The sequence below is a fragment of the Acanthochromis polyacanthus genome, chromosome 3 (assembly GCF_021347895.1).
Source record: "Acanthochromis polyacanthus isolate Apoly-LR-REF ecotype Palm Island chromosome 3, KAUST_Apoly_ChrSc, whole genome shotgun sequence".
In the NCBI taxonomy this organism is placed as follows: Eukaryota; Metazoa; Chordata; class Actinopteri; family Pomacentridae; genus Acanthochromis; species Acanthochromis polyacanthus.
The window spans coordinates 31054449-31064148 of record NC_067115.1 but is presented as its reverse complement, the minus strand read 5'-3'; the positions used below and the strand labels follow the sequence as shown (position 1 = coordinate 31064148).

General features: G+C 39.3%; 1 long non-coding RNA gene across 1 annotated transcript; it reads left to right on the top strand.

The window, feature by feature from the left end:
- Nucleotides 1–76: 76 nt before the first annotated feature.
- Nucleotides 77–2329, top strand: LOC127533387 (uncharacterized). Its single transcript, XR_007941126.1, has 3 exons — nt 77–148; nt 1474–1694; nt 1843–2329. It is a non-coding gene; the product is annotated as an uncharacterized LOC127533387 (long non-coding RNA).
- Nucleotides 2330–9700: the final 7371 nt, after the last annotated feature.

Sequence of the window (9700 nt, the reverse complement as noted above, 5' to 3'; positions counted from 1 at the left end):
CTACATGCAGGAAGTCATTTTAAATTCAGTCAGCTGTTTAGAGATGTCAGTTGATTAATTTGTTTGTCCACTCCTCGTTCTATCCAGAAAGCAGTGTTCCTTAGAAAGAACCTCAGAGTCCAGAGAGAACCCGGACAATACAACACAGGTATGGAACAATTTCTAAAGTCACCGAAAAACCGATGAAAACAGTACTTTTGTTCTTTTATTTTCTGCCTTCTTCACCCAAAATAAACTAAATGTCCCTTTTTTTTTTCTTTTTTTTCCCATCCTGTTCATTTGTATTTGATAAAACCTGAAGTCTTATATTTGCATCAGTCTCTGTGTTCTTTTTCTTTCGTAGATGATCCCATGCTGAGACGGGGAAATGTTTTTTATAAACACAGTTGTAATGTAGTTTTGGCCCTTTCAGTAGTGTGGATGTATACAACCATTCAAAAGTTTAGGGTCACTTAGAAATGTTCTTGTTTTGGAAAGAATTTTTTTTGGAAAGAAGATAACACTAAATGAATCAAATACAGTCGAGACATTGTTAATGTGGTAAATGACTATTCTAGATGGAAACGGCTGATTTCTAATGGAATATCTCCCTAGGGGTACAGAGGAACATTCCCAGCAACCATCACTCCTGTGTTCTAATGCTACATTGTGTTAGCTAATGGTGTTGGAAGGCTAATTGATGATTAGAAAACCCTTGTGCATTTGTTAGTGTGTGAGTTTTCATGGAAAACATGAAATTGCCTGAACTTCTGAACAGTAGTGTATACTGTACATCCTGATCAATATCTTGTCAGGAACGAGGGGGGCACCAAAAGCAGACTGAGGCTGGAACAAGGATTTATTTAACAAAAACACAGACTAAACCAACCAAGCTCCATGCAAAAAAAACAACAAATTAAACCAGGAGCCAAACAGAGCATCAAAGTAACCAAGGAAAATAAACTAAGCTAGCCACTACATGGGCAAAGGGCAAAACCGAAACAAACGGCTCAACTCACAAACAATAGTCCAAATGAGGGGGGAAGCAGACCAGAAACAAGGCAGGGTGGTTGGTAGGGAGTCAGCAGTGATAATGAACCAGCAGGGACTGATGGGGCGAGCCAGGCTTTATTTACCACTGATTGCTGATCTGGCCCAGCTGTGCACCCACCGCAGCTGGAGTGAATGAGCTGATCACCAACACAGCCAGAGGGGCAACACAGAGGGGGTGGAGCCGAGAGACAAGCAGGAGACAAGAGGGAGAGAAGATGAGGAAGAGGGAGGTGAGGAGAAAGAGAGAGAGGACAAGAGGGCAAAGGAGAAGATGGACAGGGAGCCAGTACAGGACTGTGACACACATAAGATCCCCCCCCCCCCCCCCCAAATCCTTCAGTAGTCACACTTCATAGCAAAACATAAAATTATTTTTTAAAACTTGTAGCACACTGACTTGTGTACCTGAGCTCTGTTGTTAATGAGATTTTTACTCTTCAGCAGGATGTCGACCCACAATATGACAACCCTTCAACTGTGATGAAGAGAGCACCAGCAGAGCAGCAGGACGACCTTAACTACAGCAGTGTTTGTTTCTTTAAGAAGCAGGAAGATCCCCTCTACTCCAACATTATGCTAGCTCGGCCCAACAAACCAAAGGAGGAAGAGGAGGAGGAAGATGTGGAGTACACTGCTGTCAACTTTAACAATGGCAGTCCAGGGTGAGGTGAACTACTCTTGAATAGAAAAATGTTTAATTCCTTCCATCATGCTGTCGTCTTTTGAAATCTGTTGCTTTTTAAGGGTGTTGTTAATGTTTGTTTCTAATTATCAGTCCTTATCTTCATGAAGTGTGTTTTGTTCTGACAGACGGAGTCGTCAGGAAGCTGTGGAGAACCCGTCAGCAGTGTACAGCACAGTCAACAAAAACCACAGACTATGAACACAAATCTATGTCCCTCTTCCAACCCTACATGTCTGACGTTTCCATGACAACGTTACAGGAACACATCCAAGAGGTTAAACAAGCTGTTTGTTTGGGCAACATACAATAATACTTGTATGTGTTCATCCTTTCAGGAACTCATGACATCACTTATCTTGCAGCAGGCACCAGTTTTATAATATACACTTTCTGTCCAAAAACAACCCATCACCACCTGGATTTAACTAAACAAATATGTAAGAGCCTTCCACTGGATAATTACTGCAGTGATGAAGATGTTTCAGCTGCAACAACTTATTTAACCCTAGCTGATGCAGTGAGGAGCTTCTCATTTCTTAACCTTCCTGTCGTCCTTCGGGTCAAATTGACCCGTTTTAAAGGTTTAAAAATGTGGGGGAAAAAACATATATATTTTCACAGTGGAAACTTCCACATTTTCAAAAAAAAATTTAGGAAATTTTTAACTTTTTTGCTGGGAAAAAACTAATTAAAAAAGTTTAAGAAAATTCAGAAAAAAATCAACCAAAATCCAGTGAATTTTGCTGTCAAATTTGGGGATTTTTTATTTAAAAAAATAATATTTTTGAGGGAAACTTTTCAGGAATTTTCTTCTTTAAGATTTTGCAAGTTTTTATAAATTTTGGGAATTTTTTTCTGAATTTTTGGACTTTGTTCAGACAAGGCAGCAACATTTTTTGGTAAGGACAACACGAGGGTTAAACAACCATGATGGAAGACATTTCCTGTGGTCATGGAAGGATGTTCATCTGTCCTCAGAGGGGTCAAATTATTGGCCTGCATCAATCAAAGAAAACAACCAGGGAGATTTCCGAAACTACTAAAATCGGGTTAAGAACCGTCCAACACTTTATTAAAACCTGAAGGATAGTGGAGAACCATCATCAACAAGGAACAAATGTGGTCGGATCAAATTCTTAGATGATTGTAAGAAATCAACAGTAGAACTCACAGCTATGTTCAATAGTGAAAGTGAGAACATTTCCACAGACACAATGTGAAGGAAACTCAGGATTGTGACTAAACAGCTGTAGCTCAAAGAAAACCACTGATCAGTGAGACTGATCAGAAAATAAAGGCTTCAGTTTGCTAAATACCATAAAGATTGGACTCTGGAGCAATGGAAGAAGGTCATGTCTGATGAGTCCAGATTTACCCTGTTCCAAAGTGATAGGGGCATCAGAGTAAGAAGAGGTGGATGAAGTGATGAACTCATCATGGCTAGTGTCTTCTTTAAAACAATCACAGCGGTTGTGGGCGGAGCTAAGGTGTTCATCAAAAAATAGTGACAGGTGAGACTGTTGTGGTGGAACATTTGCATACACTGTGATTTAAAATGGATAATTTATTGAAAAACAAACAAAACAAACAACAGCAGGACTGCATTACTGCACGGTCCAAATGATCGGCAAGACGTGACATTTTTCATGTGGTAGGTTGTGTCTCACAGTGAAATGGATTTTTGAAAAAGTTACCCTGTATATAGCGAACGGAGAGGACAGAGCTGACCAGAGGAAGATTTATACCCTCAGTATCATCTGTTGAGTCAGAATAGTAGCTTAGTGGAACTTGTAAAAGCTTTTTAATAGCCTTTTCCCCTTCTTAGCCTCTGATTGGCCAATATTGCTCTGGGGTTTAGGCTTGTATCACCGCCTCTTGGTTTGCCATACTCTTAATGATGCTACAGATTTGTGTTTAAATGTGGAGGGAAACTTTTGGGGGGAACAATGGAGAAAGAACCATTTTCTAAAGAAAAAAATACTTGTGTATATGTGGACTCGGGCTTAAAGTGAAACCTATTTACTGTGGTTTGTTTAGTCTTTTCAGTACGTGGCTTATTTCACACCCTTTCATACCCTTTGGCAATACTTTCATAAACTGTCTTGACTGCACTGATCTATATTGTTATATATTTTGATATTTTACCAAATAAACAGATTCATTTAATAAGTAGACAGTTCAGATGTCATGTTAATGTGTGTAATACAGAAAAAACTTGACAGATTGTTGTGTAGAAACAGCATCAAAAACATTTTTTAAAGCACGGTTGTATGCAGATGACAGTGTTCTGTATTTCTAAGTTTTTCTTGTTTAATTTTTTAGAATGATAAGGTCTCCTCTTCTGTCCACTGTGTTTACAACCATCAACAGGCACATTTAAGAGCTCTGAATAATCACTGCTTTAAATTTTGGCTTCCAGAAGGATAAACAGGACCCCGTCACTGGCATTGTCCACCACATTAAACACAACTGATGTATAGGAAGCACATTTTTACAGTTACTGTACAACAAATATACAAAGATGTTTTACTGTATTTGGTTTTATTTAGTTTTTACCTACAAGCCTCCACTCAGCTACATTACAGACAGGGCGGCATGACTCAGTGGGTAGAGTGGCCGTCTTGTAACTAAAAGGTTGCTGGTTTGATCCTTGGCCTGACAAGGTGTCCTTGAGCAAGACTCCTAATTACTCCTGGTGGGTCATGGTTAGCGCCTTGCATGGCAGCTTCCGCCATCAGTGTGTGAATGTGATGTATCATGTAAAGTGCTATATAAATATAACCATTTAGCTGATTTCACACAATTTCAAACCTAAGTTTGGTACATTTTTCTGATGGAACTACGCGACACGTTCACAGACTGTTGGAAAGTTGAAAATCAGATCAATTCAAGCGGTTTCTGGCTGATAATCACCAGTCTTTATGGTGATTTTTAAAAAAAGAGAACAAGCCCAGCAGTGATAAACATCAACTATTTGAATTCACATTCGTGACAAAGTTTTTTTTCTAATGGGTTTAAGAATATCTCTCAAGAAGTTGAATCAAATTTATTGACCAAGGATACAAGGGACGTCAGTCTGTTTGTTTTCTTCTTTTCTCTCAAAGTACTTGTACAAAAAACGCGCATGCATTCAAATTTAATCTAAAGGTCAGCAGGTCAAATAAAGGAAAATAAGTGTGTAACTACTCAGTCAGTTGCATCGGACAGAATTGTTGACATGAATAAAGTTCTTCCTCCAGCTCCCTCTGTCCAGCATTTCCATCAAAAGTTCTTTTCCTTCCAGACCAGTGTCTTCTTCTAGCACCTTCCTTAATGTTGTGCTCGGCCTGCCAGCACTTCTGATACTATCAGGTTTCCATAACGGTACTCCACCACCTGCTTCAGTGGGTCTCATCACAAGTCCAGCCAGGGATATTCTACATTACCTAGTGATGGTTGACAAGTGTGGATGTGAGCCATGTAGGGACTTGTTGGTGAGGCGTGATTTCCAGGAAATGTTTTGTACCGTCTGTAACATTCTGCTATAAACCCCACCAATTATTTTTCAGAGTGTCTTCGATGTTGACCAGGAGTCAGATCCATAAAGCAAGATGGATTCCACTGACACCTTGAATCCTCTCATTTTGGTTGCTGATTTAATTGGAGATGCCCGTATTTTTGACAGAGTGCAATGCTCCCTAAGTTTACTAATTATTTGTTACTATATCACGTGCTGTGCTGGTGTAGCCTCCAAGATATAGGAAATCATCAATTATTTCGATTTCCAACCCATCTAGTTCATGCAATGTCTCCTCAGATGTTGGGTTAAGGTGCATGAACTTCGTCTTTCCAGCATTCAGGAGGAGTCCAATCAGTCTTGTTTCTCGCTCTACCTGATGGGGAAGGTCTTCGGCTTCACTGACAGTGTTTCCTAGGAGGGTAATGTCATGTGTGAATGCAAGTTTAACTACTATGCACAGCTATAGATATGTGTAAAAGAGCATGTTTGAAGTGAACCACAAGTTTAGTGCAAATTCTGCCATGGGTGAGGATGCTGTGATACTGGGGGTTCAGAGACCAACAGGCCAAAAAACGAGCCTCTCTTTTTTACACACTGCAGTATTCTGGGAGGTTCATGCATTTTTCATTTCATCTCAGACAGGTACAGATATTCAGATCTTAAGACCTGCTGATGATGTAAAGAGGAAGGGAGCCAGGACAGATCTTAAGATTACGGACGACCACAGAGGTGACAGGTTTTCGTTCAACACCACATCCTCATGTGCAGTCTATCACAGCCTATAGACCCTGGTATTGTTAGGGAATTCTGCGATGTCGAAAGAAGAATCAGGAGGCACATTCAGAGACACCTTATGACATGGTAAAGGAGAGCAGAGCAGTGATGAGTTTGATAGCAGCTGTGAGCGGATTTGTTGACTCTTTGTGTTCTCCCCAGGACAGATGTGATGTTTGAGATTTCACTGTCAGCTGTTTAACTGCTCGTGTTGAGTTGTGAAGATTATCTGCTGCTCTCTGACCAAAACAAACTCTTTCTGGTTCTTTGTCCTATGTAGCGTCACCCACCTCATCCTAAATACACCTTTCACCTCCGTCTCATCTTTCACTGGATATTTTTTAAAGGGAGAGCAAAAATGTGAATTGTATTTTTTCTATTTTCCTAGTTAAACATCTGCATTGCAGCCAAAAACATGCTGAAAAGTTGTGTGATTACAAAAGTGATTGTCAGTTACTCTTGTCATTTTACTCATATTCCAACCACAGTGTGACAGAATTTTACAAGAAGGGATTTATTGTGTTCTTTGACAGATTAGAACAAAGAGCATCACTATAGTGTAGTGTCCTGGTTATGAAGTGAGCGTTAATCTGTCTGTGAAGAAGAGAAACTATATCATTCAAATAGTATTTGACTATCCTGGTCCTCTGACACTTGACAAGTTGTGCTGACATCTCTCTGGTCTACAAGTTCCAGCCACATACAATCATACAGTAAGAAATGAAACGTTGATTCACCTGGTCTGCAGTGCAGCTTCAGAAAAATGACAACAGAAATCATATTGACAACTGTAAGAAGGACAGATAGTGAGTGAACAATAAACTTAGAGGGAAGAGAGATTAACCAGAAGACAGAATACAAACATACAGTGTTGACATGGTGTACAATGCAGAGAATAGTGTATTCTAGAAATAGTAACTGACAAGTCAGAAGAGGCAGGTGGTTTATGTAGAGCAGTGCAGCAAGAACACATGACAGTTGAAAGTGCAGTGGCAAATTAAGTTTCAGTCATTTACTAATACAGTGATAGATGCAAAGATACTATGAACATGGTAGTGGGTACAATAAACCTAAATATCACAGCAAAACATAAAGCAATCAAATGACAAGGTCTGGTTGAATGTCAGCTGGCAGCTTGTTCTCATTTCATACTTCCACAGAGTAAGTTTAAAAGTTAGAAAAAGAAATGCTTTATTTACTGCTCTAAAATACAAGAAACTGTATATTTTTATGATGTGAGACATGAAGCATCATGACTTGGACGCCATCTAGACTGAATTACAGCAATACTGAAGCTGAATTCAACTTTATTTGAACTTTATCATGAGTGACTCTGTGAGCTTGATGTGCTGTGTGCTCTTTGTCTGTTTTACAGTCATTAATTCATTCATATATTTCAGTGTATTTACCTTCTTTTAGCAGTGTGGTGTATGAATCTGTAAAGAAATAACACCGGCCCGTGTCTTTGCCTCCGTCTAGGTCTTGGCCTTGGTCTTTGTCTGTGTCACGGTCGAGAACAGTAGTAGTAGTACAGCAGCACATACCATCCCTCATCAGCTGTAAATGCATTAAAGCCTTCATTATTGCAGTCAAAAAATAAGCAATTTGTCAAATAAATTTATTGATTGGATGAACAGTTTCCATGGAAGAGCTGAACAAAGATAACAAGATTTCCTTTTGTTATATTCTCTTCTTTTGATTCAGCAACACTCACCAGTCTTGTGTTCATTCTTGTCACTTTTATGTTCCATTTGTCACTAAGCAATAAATCTGTTCACATAAAACAATAACATCTGGTTATTTTTGTTGCATCCAGCCAACCCCTAGAGGTTGGATCGTAACACTTTTATATTCTATGAAAAGTAAAACAAAAAATCCACCCCTGATCACCCACAGCTGATGAACGTCAAGAGAATTTCTGAAAACAATCTTTCGAGTTTATATACTTACAGGAGCCAGGTTCAGCAGACAAACATATGAAAGATTCTGTGCATTTTTAAGCGCTACTTTCCAGGATCCATCTAGCCTAGCCGCGCTAGACCCATGTTCTGAATTCTGAAGGCACAAGGGTCTAGGGCCGCTCGACAGGGAGGGAGGCGGGCTAAAAGGTTGTCTTTCAAATCACTCTGCAGCAATTGGGTAGGTATACAACCAATCAGCGCAACGAATAGGCTGACGGAGTTCCTAGAGTGCCGGCGGGATTCTGGCTAAGTCCCATTAGCTTCCCAACCAGCGGAGCCAACTGGTATATTAAGGATTTGCCATATCCCGTCGGCATAAGTCCAAATACGTCTTTCTTCTCAATGAAACACTTCAGTGCCGTCCTTTGTTTATCTTTCAAGTTGAATTTTAGCTTCAAATCTTTAAGGGCTGTGGCCAAAGCCGAGTTGAAAGATAACTGTTTATTGTTTCCGGTTGTTTCTGTCAGAATCGTCACGCCTCTGTCGTCACTTAGTTACGCCCGCCTTCTGACTCTACACTTCATGGTGATTGGTCCGGCCAGTTTTAGGAGCAACCAACCTCGAGTCTTATGGAGGGTAACTAGACCCACCCTGGCAGAGAATTAAATTCGTTGCCGTGGGTTGTCTAGCGTGGCTAGGCTAGGATCCATCTGCAGCGGATACATTATATGAGAAAATGTTTCAAAATGTCCTACCAGATTGTATTTACCATTTCTTTGATAACAAAAGAGACTAATGCACATTTAAATAGTATTACAGAAATATCTAAGACATCTACTTGAAGCAAAGACATGTGTACCACCCAAAACCACCATGATGTATTTTTTTGAGTGCAAAAATATCAACATCTGTAGTGGTCAAATGTTAGTACAAGTAGTACATGTGTAGTAGTAACTTAGAGTGCTCTATTGTTTTTTTGAATGTTTCCCCCACTTAAATGTTTCAGATCATCAAAAAAAATTTAAATATTAGACAACGATAACCAAAGTAAACAGAAAATGCAGTTTTTAAATGATTATTTCATGTTTTAAGAGATAAAAAGCTATTCCAAAAATCCCTGGCCCTGTGTGAAAATGTAATTGCCCCCCTTGTTAAATCATGAATTAACTGTGGCTAATCACATTTTTTGGAAAGCTATTTCAATTCCACTGACCACACCCATCGGAATGACCTCTAGACCTGTTCAACAAGAAATTCCTTAAATAGAAGCTGTCTGACAAAATGAAGTCGGCCAAATAAGTGGACCAAAAAATCTCCACAGACATGTGAAAGACTCATTACCAGTTATAGAAGACATCTGACTGTTGTTGCTGCTGTGGCCCAACCAGTTAGTAGGTTTAGTGGGGGGCAATTACTTTTCACACAGAGCCAGGAAGCTTTGAATAGTTTTTTCCCCTTAAGGAGTAAAATCATCATTTTAAAATTGCATTTTGTGTTTACTTGGGTTATCTTTGTCTGATATTTACTTTTATTTGATGATCTTAAACATTAAAGTGAGGAAAATATGCACAAAAATAAGAATTTGAGAAGGAGGCAAATATGTTTTCACAGCACTGAATATAGCAGTAATATTACCAGGAATAGCACGAATGCTTTTAGTTGTAGTGGTATCACTTCTGTAGAGGCAGGAGAGGAAGTGTTATTGTACTAAGTTATTATATAACTATAATTATTGTAATGACGTAATGTTTTAAGTACCAATACTGATTACGAATCACAAACAGCATCACTTGAGCTACAGATCAATGC